Below are 16,788 nucleotides of genomic sequence, written 5' to 3'. Positions count from 1 at the left end.
AGCTGCATCCCATTTGGGTTTTTTCACCCTGCAGCTCTGTGGAAAAAGTTCAGCTACACCCAACTACACAGCAAATAAATCCTAAGTGACTGCAACTCCATTCTCTTGCTCCCTCTTTGACGTTCAACACAAGAGAAGCGTCCACAGTCCCAGTGACTGCGATTCCAGCTCCCATGGGCCAGCAGGTGGGTCACCACTACCATGGCACTGGAGAGCTCAGCACTAACAGTTCTATCCAGGGAGGGTGCTGCCAGCACCAGGTTCCCTGCTGTCTCCTGGGCTGCTGCTAGCTAGTTTGGTTATGGAAACACATGGGCCAAGTCTATATAAACCACATGAACAGCAACATAAGCATAGAGGCAACCCTAATGTTTCTGGAGACCTAAATCTCAGTGGGTCACCCACTTCATTGTCTGTTTACATTTAACCTACTTCTTTGAAAACTCAAGTGACTGCCTGCAACCAGCACATGGCATTACATACTTACAATACCTTCACTAACAGGCAAAAAAGAAAGAGTAAGCAGAGAGAAAGCACTGGGTTTCATAGAATCATAGAATTGTTATGGTTGGAAAAGAACTTTAAGGTCAAGTCCAACTGTCAACTCAGCACCAGCACAATTTTCACCATTAAACCATGTCCTCAAGTGCCATATCCACATTACTTGAACACTTCCAAAGATGGTGACTCCACCACTTCCCTGGGCTGCATTTTGCAATGTTTTACAACCCTGTCCATGAAAAAGCTATTCCTAATATCTAATCTAAACCTCCCCCAATCCAACTTGAAGCCACTTCCTCTCATCCTGTCACCTGTTACCTGGGAGAAGACTCCAACCCCGACCTGGCTACAACCTCCTTTAAGGTAGTTGTAGAGAACGAGGAGGTCCCCCCTCAGACTCCTTTTCTGAAAGCTAAACAACCCCAGCTCCCCCAGCTGCTCCTCATAGGACATGTGCTCCAGCCCCTTCACCAGCTCTGTTGCCCTTCTGTGGACTCGCTCCAGTGTTTGTGGCAAGGGATAAAGGCCTAATTCACCAGTGCTAATAACTTGAGTGACTGATTAAAAAAAAAATCAGACTATATCACAGACAGCAGTAGTACTATTGTTAACTATTGTGATGCCACACAATGCCTGTTTCCAGAGGCTGATCAGCTCACTACATGCATTTTAGACATGGCTCTGCAGTTCTGAAGTGTTGGGTCAGACATGTAATGTATCTTTCTCTCCCACTGTGGCGATACGAGATTGTCATTTTAACGGTCTTCCCTGGCATGGCTGCCAAGCTGTTTGTCTGAGCTGCAGTGGTATTTTTGGAGACAAAGACTTGGCCATGGTGCGGGACAGGTGGCCTGGCAGCAGTGGTAGGAAGCTATCAAACCGCGCAGCGTACATTTCAAAACACAAACCAGAGGGAGAGGAGATAAATCATTTACTGTATTTAACTTAGCATATTGCTACTTTTTGTGACTCATATAGCCTTGCGGAAGACTCCCCAGTCAGGTTAAGCCAACTTTGAAGGAAAGACGATGTAAAGTTTACAGACTGCCAGGCATTTGTGAAGTTAGTATGCACAAATGCACAGAGGCAGCAGTGAAAACAACAAAATTAAAGATAGGAAGGAATCTGTATCAGCCCATCTCCCTTCATTCTCCCTGGGTTTCAAGGACCTTCCTATGCTTCATCGAAAATAAACCTCAACCATCCTCTGAAGACCAGCTCAAAGTGGCAATAGCCAGAAAAAAAACATCCGTACCTTGCACTCCAACTGAAGGGTCTGTTCACAGCACTGGTGCTGGTTGTCCCAGGCCAAGTAAGCTCCCACCTCCTTCCAGTGGCAGGGCTGGACACCTGCCATCGTGTCACCAGGTCACTTGGCCAGAGTTTGTGTGTGCCCACATTGCAGCCAAGCTACAGGTGGCCCCAATCAGCAGGCCAGGCACACACGGGAACCACCACACACCTTCGGCAGGATCAGGAGTGCGGGAAAGCTGAGGGTCACTGGAAAATATCTCACACAGCACCTCTGAACATTTCTTGCACAGGCCCTGAGCACAGCTACCACAGACACTTGTGCATCCCACACCTTGTCACCCTCTTACTGAAGGTCTCCTCAGCAGCAGACAGCAAAAAGGCTTCTGACTGGACTAAAAATGGGGCCACGGCTGCCCCAGAAAAGGGATCCTTCTGTTTCTGGAATACTTACAGTCTCCAACTCAGCGTGTCAATAGAGATGTACTTGTGGTGTGCAGGGGGCTGTCAGGCACATCTAGCTGGATCACGCAGGATGTGAGATTTGTAAACGCAGGCACAAGGCACATGGTTTTTGTTCCCACCTCAATTCAGGTAAAAAAGTTCCAAAATAGGATCCTTCCTGGGAAGACTGCACTGCATAGCAATTCCTTTGAAGGTAGTTAGCTTTAATCCGGTTACCAAGAGCTACACTAATTTAGTGTTCTTCATTTTAGGCTGGATTCCTTGAAAAACAGGATTGTCAGAACACTGGCACTTTTGTCCCCATGCTTTTAAACGGGCAGGCTGCCCTCAGCTAAACTCGACAAAGATGCAGGCATCACCAGCCTACTGAAATCCAACAAGTTGGACAGATGCTGCCAGACAAGGGAGGCCCAACTTGGAGTCCCTGTACAAGAAAAAATAATCCCATTAAAACAACCACAATGTCAGATACTGGAGTGCTCACGGGGCGGAGAGATTTTATTGCAGCTCAGCAGTGCGTAAAGCTTCAGGCAGACCTCACCGCTAGTTAGTCACAGAGTAATGCAAATACAAGACACAACACTATGAAAACAATCTCATGCAGAACTGCCCCATCTCAGAGAACAATTTATGAAAAAATTAGGATGTCACACAATATTGCATACCCTACAGCATGTGAAATTATCTTTACCAGACAAACTTATAAGAAAAGTCATCAGCTATACTTGGCTAGACATTTTCCCCACATCCTTCAATAATCTATATTGTATTCATAAATTTACTGACTGTGCTGTCTCTCTCTCCCTGACCCATCACAACCTGGCCCAGAATGGCCACCAGAAAAACCTGCTGTCATTTCCAGGGTCATCACAACAAGTGTGACCCGGTAATTTCTCATTCTTTTATTGCAAAGATACACTGTTCCCATGCCTAGTTCTCTCTGCCATCTGAGTCAGGAGAATGAATCATCAAAAATGCTATTGTCAAATGCTTTCTATGAATTATGTTCTGCACTGCAGCGGTTTGCTCTGCTCAGAATTCTCTAGTTTATTGGTAATTCTCCTTGTGATTGCTTTTTGAAACAACTGAAACAAAGTCTGATTGTCCCCAAAAGGGGGCAGCCCATTTTAAGGCTTGTTTTTAATGGACATGAAATTGAAAGCACAAGCCAGCTTGTTACAGGCCAATGTCAAACATCACCATAGGTGTCCAGAAAATGTTATAAGAATGGGAGATTATATATGGACATTATATAACTCAGCAACATCCAATTAATGGGATACCAGTAAGCTCCAGGAGCACACATGTACCAACATACAACACCCACTGCTGGATTTCTCAGTCTAACTTTGTTTCAAGGGCATTTGCTATCATCGGGTACCTGACGTACAGAAGAGACGGAAGTGTTGCTGATCTTTGGTGTACAGCTTCATCCAATTAATATTCTTTAGCAACTACAGACAATTTAGAATTCTGTGTGGGTTTTAATCCCCCTGACCCTGACTGGGGTGGGAACTGAAGGTGCTGAATGACCTCACTCAAACAAATCTGTGCCTCCTACAAACCATGCATACATGGGATAGGCATCCTTGCTAATTATTTTGAAGTTGAATAAATAATATAAAAGACAAAAAGATTGTAAAAAATGCAGAATCTAGAAATTAAAACTAGACAGTTCCAGTCTAGAAATAAGGCATATGTTTGGATAATGAGAGTTTATGAAATGAGAAATCCAGTGTAGCAGAAACCAAAGGACATCTGTCTATTAATTCTTCTTCAAACCTACTATCCCTTTCTAAAGATTTTAAACTTTTAAGATTTTTTTTTAAGGTTGCATGCCTGTTACAGACAATTCATGCCATAAATAGAAAGTTATTCCAGTTATTTTGAATTTCATTGGGTTTCACCCAGTTAAGTAGTCATTGGATTGCTCTCCAAAAGCTTGTATTAGATTCTCCATCATTTGCCAGCAGCAGATCAAAGCTAGATGACTTTCTAGCAATACAGAGAGTCAGATGCAAGAATCCCTGGATCTCTTTCATGCTCAAAGTCAGACTAGAGAAATACAGCTCCTTCCCTTCTCAGTGTCTATGGAAAGTCCTGATCACTACTTTTTCTTACATTTAACCAGTGCCTAAAAATAGGTCTTAATGGAAATGGTATCCTAAGATAATTATTTCTTTAAACAATACCATCTTTAGCTTGTCAGGAAAGAATATGATTTCTTACCAAACTCCACCAATGTTAATTTCTTTATAAAGACACTGAAACAGAGAATTTATCATAAGAAAATAATTATATCAGGCCTTAGGAATGTAAAAATTGGAAAAATTAAAAGTAATAACACTCCCAGTGTAATGACTGTAAGGAGACCAGAAAATGGCATAAAGTATATGTTTTCATGACAAAGACTGTAATGAGAAAAAGTGAAAAACTATTCTGTTCCAGAAGTCTACATGATCTGATCTTCCATCAATTATCTATTCCAATCATGTAGAAAAGAGTTTCTGTCTACAGAGCGAATCCACTCTGACAGTTAATCCTGTTGTCTTGTAGTTCCCTCTGGAGACTTGGGGATACAAAGCCTTATGTCCCTGTGTAGCACTGCTCAGATATAGTTTAACAATCCCACTCATCAAATCCTTGCCATGCATGTATCTCCTTGAAGAACAGGGACAACCAAAAACCCGTCTTATCCACGTACTGATTTCATTCCAAGCTGATGTAGCAGGGGCCTGACTTCCAGATCTGTCTTACTCTTCAGCAGCTGCTTCCACCAACACACTGCCTGCACAGCAGGAGGCTGAACCCACAGCTTTAACTCTTCCTCACACTATCAGCTGCTTAGTGAAATGTTCTAGCTCATGAACATTTGCAAATTAAACATCAAAATGCGATGTCTGTATTACCAGATAATCAGCTTACACCTCTTTTCCTGAAAATTACGTACCTTGACTGATACAGAAATTAAAATGCAATAAATAGGATACAATCTTTCCCACCTATCCAGTACTGTTGGACTATGAAATTCCCTTCACTGTTTAAAGTACCTAATTTCTAAAGGCCAGTAAACTCTTCACCACATTTGGATTTTACTTGTAGTCTGGTAAGAGTCGGTTTTTTTCTTGCAAAAGTACCTCTTTTGTGATCTCATCTTTTCTTTTACCTGTCTTTTTTCACATAGATATTTTGAGTGTGACAGTGGTTGTAATTTCTTTTCATTTTTTGTAGTTTCTTCTTTGAAATTAGCATTCCAGTTTGTAGAAATGAAAAACACCTCATACACTATTTTCAGCATATCTATTTACTTATAGTTTGTGCATTTTATTCCTTCCCTACTAGGCATCTTCTTCATTTGGGCTTTCAATTACACAGAATTTCATCTCAGCAGAACTTTTTACTACATGGTGTTCAGATCAAACAGTAAGCCGCAAAAGATTTTTATAGACAGAGTACACTGCATTTAATATATGTGGGATATGAAAGATTTAGTATATAAACAGCTTTTTAGCCCTAACTAATAAATTTCCAGAAATGAGGTCTTTTTACAGAACTAATATCTTCTCAATTATCTACAGATCAACATACTATTTCCTTAAAAATTATACATATGTAATTTAATAACATAATAAATTTTAAATTTAAAGCCTTTTCAATGTAACTATTTAGCTTCTCATGTCTTATAAAGAAATTTGTCAGACAACATGACTCCAGAACACAGATTCCAGACTACAGTATTCCTTTGTGCAGAATACATCTTCATATACTCATAGAAACACCACTTAAAGAATTTAGGAGACATCAGGAAACATTTTCTACCCACAGGCAAGTGCATTTAAAAGAAGCAAAATGTTTTACTGATTTTGATTCAGCTACTTGGAATCACAAAACAGCAGTAGATTTTTGGTTAGTTACAGACAGAAGTGTCTTTGTCATATCAGGGCATGCAGGATTGCTATTTCTTTCCCTCTGCAATTTGTAAGTGGGTAGTAAATTATTTCTTCCCTTCATCAGTCTATCCTCAAATACCACTGTCAACAATCTCACCACTTCGGTTTTTTATATCCTGCTTCTCCAATTCTGTATCTTCTCTTCATATTTTATGAAATAAGGTCTTGGCATCAAGAAAATTCATCCCTTTGTAAGCTTTTCTGCTCTGGGCCATGGAAGACCTTTAGTCCTAGACAACTTCTCCAGGAATTATCTTTTCCCCAGTTAATTATATTCATGTTAATACAACACTGAGCTATAAACATACATATATGAATGCATATACACATAAAGCCATCTGTATTTACACCTCTGTGAGCCACCCCTGAGCTGGCAACATGTGCTTCCCTGAACTAAGGGAGTGGGTTGAGGTTAAAGCTACGACAGCCAGAATGTTCTTAGATGTGAACTGGCATCATGAGAAGACACAGTTCAGCCTCTTCAAAAAAAACCACACACAATGCACTTTATTTAATACATTTCTTCAGATAAAGCATTTGAGCAGCTGAGGAGCAGCTGGAACTGAAGCTCAAACATGCTGCAGTGTGATTGCCCCAGCTCTCTGACATATTCTACCTGCCACACAAGACTTCATCAGCACAGATACACTGACGGTGGGGCCCACCCATGTCCCATGGCCAGTGCAGCCCTATTGTTTTCCTTCAGCTGTTTACAATCACTCATAAGTCTGTCAAGATTCATGAGTACTTCTCAAATACAATTGTGGGAACAGAAGTTCAACTTCCATGCCATTTTGCTCCATGACAAATACTGCTGATCTTTAAAGCTTGGAAAAAAAGAATATTTTTATGACCTCATTGCAGTTCTTTAGGGCTGTGACCCTGGTGCTTGTGGAAAGGGCAAAGTATCACATACCGTACATCTTGCTAATCCTTTCAGAGCTTGTGTTTAGGAATCATCCATAAATAGCTACTGGTCATACAAAATACTTATGCACCTAAGGCTGGCTGCTAGACCGCAACCAGAAATCTCCTAATTAGTATTTCTCTCTTGGCCTGTATGCCTATGACAACGGTATGTATTTCTTCTCCATCAAGGTGGTCATTCAGCAGTCAGCATCTTTCATACAGGTGCTTTAATAATCAAAATGTTCTGAACAGAGATACCAGAGAGGTGAGCAGAAGTTCTCTCAGGTGCGTTTGCAGTGTTTGCTGGAATACAGACGCGAACACAGCGGGAGCACTCTCGTCTTCTCAGGGAGGAAACTGATAGTCCCGGCTACACACGAGACAGCCACAGCCACGTTTATTCTTTTGGCAAGATAGAGCAACACGAAAAGAGATGAGGGTGGTAATTTGTAGACTGTAACACTAAAAGACCTAGAGAGAACATTACACTAAGTCCCAGTTGAACAACAGAGAGGTCTTTATCAGAGGCGCTTTTAATCCAGCTGTAAATCAGGAGGGCACAGCTCAGCACAAACTGGGGAGTGAGGGGCAGAAGAAAGCAACTGGATGTTCTTTTTAAGATTGCTGGGAAATTACGAGCTCTTATAAGAAATTGAATTTGTGGCAAAAACTGGGAAGAAAGGATCATTTTAAGGCATAACTTCAAAAAGGAGGAAGAGATAGTTCCACTGATGTAAGAGATAGTTCCACTGATGTTAGAAAACAGTTCCAACATGTAAGTGTTGCTGCAACTGCTGGAGAATATAGACTGTGCATATTGTAGGCTGTAAATTGAAGACAGGAATTGAACTTAAACAAAGGGTAGGCTTTCAATGCAGTAACTGGAATGGGGAGGAAAGAAGTATTTTCATGGTCACAGGAAAAAAATGTAAATATCTTCTTGGGAAAAGCAGGGAGGGTCAAATTTTCTGTTTATGTTTTTATAAATAATAACAAAAAAATCTATTTGAAAAATAATTTATCATCACAGTTTTTAAAATCATTCTTAGTATATTCCTACAGCAAGACCTGAAATTTGGTTATGCATTTGCACTTGGGTACTTATCAAATTTTGTATTTAATGGTGTCATCAGCACGGTCCAGTGGATAAAAGAGCAGTTTGAGACTCACAGATATTACCCCTGGCTCTGTTTCTAGGTGATCCGGGCATGTAATTTCAAAGTCCTCCTCAAAGGAAGGCAGCTTCATTATTTTCAATTTTAGTAGGATGGAAGGATAAATTGTTCCAGCGGGCAAAACTGATAGAGAAATGGTATGTATAATTACTAACTTTGCTAATTTTATATGAAATACCTGGATTCAACTGAATAGCATTTTTCATTGCTTTAGCATAAAGGTTAAAAACATGCAAATGAACATTAACTGTTCCAGATACAGAACTTTTTCATGCATTACTTTCGGAGCCCTGTCAATAGGAAACAGCATAAGCAAAGACTGGACAGATACTCAGGGCTGTACTTCAATGCAATGGACTTTCTAAAGATCAAACTTCTAAATTTTTTTGATTCCCGAGAATGTGGAGCAGAACCTGTTTCTGTACATCTGAGATCTCTTGGGCAGACCCTGATGTCTAAGCTGTAATACTGTAGATACTGTAATACTGTAAAACAACTAAAGTTGCTTTTGCTTTCTGTCACACACCATTTCAACATTAAGAAATTCCTGTATAACGTTAGCCAATCACAGCTCTGCAGAGAGACATAAAATTCTTTCAAATGGAAGTAATATAAACACAGTCATGTGAAAACTCTACACCAGAGTTTTGGTACAACCTCTGTCAAGAGCAGTGCAGAATTTCACCTAGCCCAATATAAAAATTTCATCTTAGCTCTTCACTGCATTTAGCCAATTCAGAAACCTTGCCTGAGCTGAGCACTACATTCAGCTGCTCTAGTCATAGATCAAAACCAGCTGCATCAAAGAACAGAAGGAATAGGTACATTAAATTCCTGGTCTCTTTGTCCTGGCAAGTTAGGAAGTCTCAAGTAACAAGGTAAGAGAGCAACAGGAGAAAGGAGTTCAGGCATCTCTTAAGTTCTGAAGTATACACGTGACTTTCCCTGCTTTCATTCCTGACAGTAAAAACTTTAACATAAAGCCAATTCTTAAATATAAAACCTGAGTAGAGCAAAAGACTACATTAAGTTTCATCCACATTCAACTCAACTCTCTCATGGCTAGGCTTCGTGAACGAAGATTTGGGAAGGGCTCTACCCACATTCAGAGGTCTGAATAAAGCTTCAAAGTTCTCTAAACAGATAAATGCACGGAGAGAGTAAGCCATGGTCCTCTTGGAAATGGCCATAAGTTGCACAAAACCCCCTGAATTTAGGATAATATTTCCTTACACGGTAGATGTTCTCTAAGATTTCAGATCTGAAAAACACAAGTCTTCCCATAATCACATCCCTTTTTAACTAGTATTTAATTTTACAAAATATTGGTACTGTTATTATTATTGTAATGGTAAGTTTATCTCACTTTTCCAAAGGCAAACCTTGCTTTCCAGACAGTGCATTTTGTTATGCCCATGTTGGCTACACTGAACAATGCCTTCCTATACCAAGAACCACAACTGGTACTTAAACAGAGCACACGATACTGGGTCACCTCCCTCTGGTAAATCCAGCAGATAGTGACCTTGGTATTCCATTCTTCCAAGTCCTTTATTGTTATGACATTATCTAACCCCTTTTCTCCTTAAAATCAATACAAAGTACGTGTACAAAATATTTCTCTACCTTTACTCAGTACTGCCATTACTCATCCAAGAACCACAGTAGTTCACTAAAACCCCACTTGTGGTACACTACAGCTTGCACCCACTTTACTAACACTGACAGATCACTCTGCACCAGATAGCTATCCTCTTAAATGCACCACAGTCCTGTGGAAAACTGATATTTCACCATCTAGGGCATCAATAAAGTGCTAAATAGTCACTGCTAATAACCTGTTCTTATAGGATCCAACAGAAAGGCACATACTCAGTGAGGATTCCCTATTTACAGTCATGTTTCATAGCCTGTCTGCCAGCTTTTAGTCCATTTAAGAAGCATCAAATTGATTTCATTTCAGTCTAGTCTCTTGATCAAAAAATCATGCCTCACAGAAGTGTATTATATATTACTTCAACACAATGGCATTGATCAAACTGTATTTGTTATCTCTCAAAAAAGAGAATAAAGAAAGGAATAAAGAGTCAGGTTGATAAAATCTATTTTCAAAAAATCATGGCTGACTAGTTTTAAAGAATGATAGGAAGCTTAAATGTAATAGGAGAATTTCTTTCACATTTTCCAGGACCAGAGCCAAATTGATAGGCTTCCAATTATCCAGAAGATTCCTTTTGAAAGCATTGGTGACAAATTCCCAAGTTTGCTGTAATTTCTTAGTGTTTCAAAGTATATTGAAAATTTCAAGCTTCATAACCCACAGAACTCTCCAGTGAATTCTGTAAAAACTTCTGGGTATTAGTTGTCAGGTCCAGCTGTTTAAATAAGCCTAATAGTAAGAGTTGACACAGCAACAAAACAGCAGCTCACAGAGCAGCACAGCAAAAGTGGAGGAGGGTGTTACACACTTCATCATCACCATCAGCCCAGGTACAGTCTCAGTACTTTGCTGTCCTTTACTGACACATGAAGAAGAGAAGTAATTCAACTAATACTTTAATTCTAGTGGACATTTTTCACCCAACAACAGCCCACTCTTTTGTTCAGACTCCTTTTGTTCTTACTATGCTTATTTAAAATTAAAAAAAAAGACAAGAATAAGCTATTTCATCCATAATTCTATTTACCACTGAGACTTTTGTGTGCCTTTATCAATTTCCTGAAGTACTTAACTTTTATTTTATAGAACATTCACACCCCTACCTTCTCACTTAGGGATTTCCATAGCAATAATTTTTTGTTTGTTGGGTTTTCTTTGTCTTTTTGTTCATCACGTTTAACATTCTTGGACAGGAAAAAAAATGGTTTACCATTTCTTTTGTCTTGAAACTTGTTTTCAGCACTATGAAATTGGTCATTTTCATAAACCAGTGAGAATAAGGACTTGAATATATTTATTAGAGGAAAACAGAATAAAATCATGATCACTTATGCCTAATTAGCTCCTCATTAGTGATCTTCACGCCACAGAGAGATGTGCCGTAGGAGAGGAAAAGCTGCAGTATTGCTGACTACAGCTACCACGGCACTCAATACACAGCTACACTGCCAGGGAAAATCCCTACATCCATCCCCCAGAGTTCCATTCTCTGCTGTGGGAAAAAAAACCCGCCTGTGAGAAGCTGCTCAAAGGCTCATGGCACAGATGGGGGCTTCTTACAGGCCACACCACTCAGCTCCTCAAGCAGTAGCAGCACGGACCAGAGGCACTCCTGGCTCACCCTCAGCACCCCCACACGGCGGGTTTCCACAGAACGTGTTTATAATGGTCCCCTGTTACACAGAAGAGCAATTCTGCCTGCAGCCCCCGGTCCAGGGAAAATTAAGTACATCCCAACTAAATCTAGGGATATTCTGTCAGCTCTGGCCAACTGAGATACACACTGGATGGCAACTTGAGTGGCATTTTCAAGACAAGATCTCAAAACATAAATTCAAGATCAGGATCCAAAATTCAATGAATATCATAGGCAGACCAAGTGAGGAAAAGAGATTCTTAACCAGTATGTGTAAGACTCTACAGTGGAAGAGCCATATCTATTAGTGGTAGTTTATTATTTATACTATGTCCCAGGACTATTCTTTCTGTTGTGCAAAGATCCAAAAAAGCCTTTTTACTTTACCAAAGAAAAAGATTCATTTGCTAGATGTCAGTGGACTGTGTTTTCTGTTCTTCTGCAATAGCTATTCTCTGAAGGCTTAAACAGATTGTTCTTTAACCATAATGTTGTTAAAGAAATGCCAGGAAGTTTATTCATTGTTTATTAATACTGCAGAGGCCCCAAAGCAGTAAGATAATGTCCAGGTTTCCAAAAAACAGGCCTGCCAACCATCCCCTTGGCCAGTTTCCAATTAAAGGAGGAACATGACAGCCAAGCTGCAGCTACAATGACTTCAGAAAGTGCTGAAAAAAAGTAGAATGATCTAAGCCACAGAGCTCTACTCCAATTTTATAAAAAGTCCCCAAAATAATCCTAAAATGCCACTTGTATTTCATTTGCACCAGCACATGAAGTCCAGACTGGGTCTCTAAGAATATTTCTTCCACAAACGGTTTTTCAGAGTTAAGGTCAGTGTTCTAAAACGAAAAAGCCACTAACCAACTGCAGTACAGTTCTTCATCCTACCATATTTTTTTTTCCCCTGCAAAATATTGATAATTCTGTCATCTGGGTTCCTCTAATCTTTTTGATAAATGAGGCTACTGTCTTCCTAACTTATTAAGGCATTTAGCCTCTCCTTTACATTTGGAACACATATCTGATATACAAAGTAATTCTGAAACACTTCACCAGAAAACTATCTCGGTGAAGACCAACTGAACTGAGGTTTTTGGTTTCTGAGATCTCCTAAGATTGCTCTCTAACAGAAGATCACTTGCATTTCCTCCTTCAGGGCCAAACATGTTTCCTTTTCAAAGTTAACACTTGCAGATTTTTGTCGATCTCTGGAATGTTATGGGATAAAAAAGGGGGTTAAAGTGTTACTTTTCCCCTGAAAAATAGCTCAGCTTCTTCTGGAGGAACATTCTATTATTGAGCAGTCACTTGAATGACCATATGATACATAAAAGTGCACTACTGTACTCCTAAATAGATAGAGGCTCCCAACACAAAGCCCAGGCACAGACTCCAAGGGTATTGCCAGGCTGTTTCTCACCATGGTTTGGAGAGGCAGGGAACAGGGCATAGCACCTTCAACAGGACACATTCCATTATGTGCACTTACAAGCATTAAGGACCACAGCTCTCTGGCTGCTCTTGTCACCAGGCAATGCTTCCTCCCTGCTCACTCCTCTGTATTCCAGAGACGAAAGCAGAGACATTTCAGATGTGATTGTCCCAGTTGTCTCAACATTTCATAAAGGACAGAAAGTCCTTTAATATAAAAGTTGCTTACGAAGGGGCAGCTGCTCAGTATTTCTGTTGGATGAACACGTTAGTCAGTATTTGATATTCAGGCAGCCTTTTTTCTTTTTCACAATATATGCAATGTTAGGAATAATGAGTTCACCATGGCCCCAAGTCCTGCAAACACAAAGTGTTGGGGTTTTATGGAGCATTCTAAAATGTAGAACTGCTTCACTAATGTCATATAATTTAAATCCAAGAATTAGGTATCAGTGCTTCATCTGTAATCTTTTTTCTTCAAAGAAACAAAAATTTACTTTATCAAACTGCAGATTCACAAGCAAAAATCTGGGAGCCTGAAAGGCAGAAGCCACTCACTTTTCATGGTGCTCTGTCCCTCACCATCTCAGCATCAGAAAATCTCCATAGAGGTGTCACAAGGGGACCTGAGGCAAAATCCCTAAGATTTATATTATGCAAGAGTTTGGATATCAGGATACTCTTATTTTCAAGTCCTCCTAATGAGAATTTTGTTTTCAAACACAATATTCCTGATTCCAAAATTATAACTGTGAAGAAATCTGATGATTTTTGGAGTGCGCTTTAACACATATTTCTAAATGTTGTTAAGGTTCATTTAAGGTGGTAACTACCTTTGAATATATATCCAGCTCTACTGACATCTAAGATGAAACAATTGTTCAGTAAATTTTGTCATTTAGTTCACTGGAATTGGAATTTCACTTCAAGCTTTGGCTTAACAAAATGAGGGATAACATCCTAAAATTGGATCTAGCACTTCTAAAGAGGACAACAATCTGGAGAACTAAGATTAAAAGAAAAGTAGGCAGCAGGTCAAGGGACGTGATTCTCCCTCTCTACTTCGCTCTCATGAGACCCCACCTCAAGTGCTGCTCTGGGGTCCCCAACATAAGAAGGATGTGGACCTGTTGGAGCAACTCCAGAGGAGGGCCACCAAGATGACCACAGGACTGGAACACCTCTCCTATGAAGAGAGGCAAAGAGAGATGAGGTTCCAGTACCTAAAGGGGCTACAAGAAGGTTGGAGAGGGACTTTTTACAAGACCATGCAGTGATAGGACAAGGGGAAATGGCTTTAAGCTCCAAAAGTGAAGGTTAGACATTAGGAAGGAAGTCTTTACTGTGAGGGTGGTCAGGCACTGGAACAGGTTGCCCAGGGAAGCTGTAGATGCCCCGTCTCCAGTAGCGTTCAAGGCCAGGTTGGATGGGGCTCTGAAGAAACCTGTTCCAGTGGAAGGTGTCCCTGACTATGGCAGGGGGTCAGAACTGGGTGACCTTTAAGGTCCCTTCCAACCAAAACCATTCTATGGTTCTATGATTTTACCGTATGGTTTATTTATTCCATGATGACAAGGAGACAGCCAGAGCAGTCTTTCCATATTCCTCCTATAATGCACAGGGATTTTTTTTTTTTTTTTTAATTAAAGCAGTAGAAAATAGCAGTCCTAAACAATGCCATATTACTTCATAGTTTTAAACACCATTTCATGTACTATGCATTGTTTCCTCCATTGTACATTAAGTTTGTTTATGAAAACAAACTTAAAACATTTGTTGCTGTGCTATGTATAGCTGTGCTCAGAGTCCTTTTCTCTTTTTCATTATTTCTATCTGGAAGCTTTTCTTGCAGCAGTATTGTTTCTCATTTGGGAAAAAAAACGGCAAGAGAAGATGAAGTATTTAAAAGCCTCACATCTTACAGAGTACCCCCAGTTATAAATATGCTACAATCAGCACACTACACGTTTAACGTAGAAAGAACCAGATGATGGTAGAATTCAGTTCGTGCTAAGAAAGCAGGAACAGGGCTTATAAGAATGCTTACATCTGTCCCTAATTTGCTTGCACATAAACCCACAGTAATCTGCTTTATTGCCAAAGTCATATAAAAGAATTGGGCACCAAGCAGCACAGGTAATCTTAAACTGGAGGCCCTCCAGCCTAATTAGACACAAACACCCAGAAGGCCCGAGACTGAAATATGGCATGTAGATTTTGAAATGTATGAAGAGACAGAACAGTCTCATTAGCAGCCATCCGAGTGGATGCTTAAGCCTCTGAAGTTCCTTGTTTTGACCGAGGGAAGGAGTAAGCCATGTCTATGCCTGAGGCTAAGTACAAGGAAAAGCATCTTGTTACTTCTGGAATGGCCCTGATCTCCCAACCCCCAACGCAGCACATTCCTCCTGGGCTTTGTGCAATTCCTGGCCGCTCTCTTCGAAAAGACATGCCCACAGTCAGCAAGCTGATTTAATGTCAATAATGCTAGAAAGCCAAAACATTATAACTCATTGAAAAATAAGACAAAGAAGCAATTCAGTGCAGAGTTTATAGAGGTATTGGTTCATTATTCACTATTTAGTAGATACATTTCTTAAGAAAGTTAGTTATGGAGTTTTGCCAGGAGCCATTAAAAAGTGATAATTTCCCTTATTTCAAACTGCTGAACATTTTTTATTTTTATGGCATCAAACGACTATTGTTGGCTACTTTCTGATTACAGGCTTGTCTCTCTCTGATTACAAGCATGCGTCTACTTTATAGAACAACAGAAAATTATGAGTGAATTAAAGAAATAGACAGAGGAGGAGTCCATGACAATTTTAAGGCAGAATAGCTGTGGCAGAAAAGGCTATGCATGACACAGAACTGACCTCCATATTGCAGACTTCAGGCACACTCGGGGACCGTCTATTTTTGGAAACATAACAGCTACACTTAACTAACCAGAGGGTGTGATAGAAATGTTTTTATCAAGTTATCTCCCTCTAAGTCATTTGGAGGAACAATGCAAGGCAACATATTATTTCCTTTTTCAATTGAGTTTTTACATTATCAGAAAATATCACACGGGCCACAGAACTATAAACAATTTTTTGTTTTCATAACATTAGAGGAGCTTTGTATTTCTTTTCTTTCTCTGCAAACACAACACAAAGGAGACACAGTGACAGAGAAGAGTCCTGAGACCCTGTGTGCAATAAAAAATTATGGATAGAGCCTTCTCTTAATTGACATTCAAGGTCACTTTGTATTGTTATCTGTGATGCTGTTGTTGTATTAGTGCCTGAAGTCACCAATCAGCCGCATTTTCTTGATAAATTTTATGGGAAGACTATTCAACATTTAACTTTACCAGCAAGTACCACTGAAGCATTACTGTTACAAAACAAATAGGTAAATTTTAAGTGAGGATAATTTTTTTAAGAACTTTTCTTCAAGATTTTTTAATGCTTTTTGGATTTGTAAAGGTTTTTTAATGCTTTTTGGATTTGTAAAGGTTTTGGGCTTTTTTTTTTTTTAAAGAATTTGTACCAGGACATTCATTGTTCTTTTTGCCCTTCCCTATGCTTTAGCTTTGGGATTCAAGAAAAGAAGAAAATAAAGCAGTAGGAAAGGAGGTACTTGGCTACAACATGGCAAGACTTATAGTACTGTCCATCTCTGTCTGATCTCACCCAGCAACGAATATCGGGGGATGCCCCTCTGGTAGGGGACCCGCAACCCGCCAAAGGAACAGAGCTTTGGACCGCGGGCACGTCTGACTACGAGGGCACACACAGACAGACATGAGCTCACCGCCCA

General features: G+C 40.0%; 1 long non-coding RNA gene across 1 annotated transcript in view; it reads right to left on the bottom strand.

The window, feature by feature from the left end:
• Positions 1–261: 261 nt before the first annotated feature.
• The window catches only part of LOC113944318, a 16,937-nt gene continuing 410 nt past the window's right edge, over positions 262–16,788 (bottom strand). Inside the window, exons 2-4 of the long non-coding RNA XR_003526641.1 lie at positions 5,557–5,563; positions 1,957–1,963; positions 262–272 (exon numbers count right to left, since the gene is read on the bottom strand). This is a non-coding gene — a long non-coding RNA (uncharacterized LOC113944318). The remainder of the gene's footprint in view (positions 273–1,956; positions 1,964–5,556; positions 5,564–16,788) is intronic.

The sequence above is a fragment of the Corapipo altera genome, unplaced genomic scaffold (assembly GCF_003945725.1).
Source record: "Corapipo altera isolate COAL_440 unplaced genomic scaffold, ASM394572v1 0, whole genome shotgun sequence".
NCBI classification, from domain to species: domain Eukaryota; kingdom Metazoa; phylum Chordata; class Aves; order Passeriformes; family Pipridae; genus Corapipo; species Corapipo altera.
Note: the sequence above shows the minus strand (reverse complement) of the source record. Positions and strands in the feature narration are given on the sequence as shown.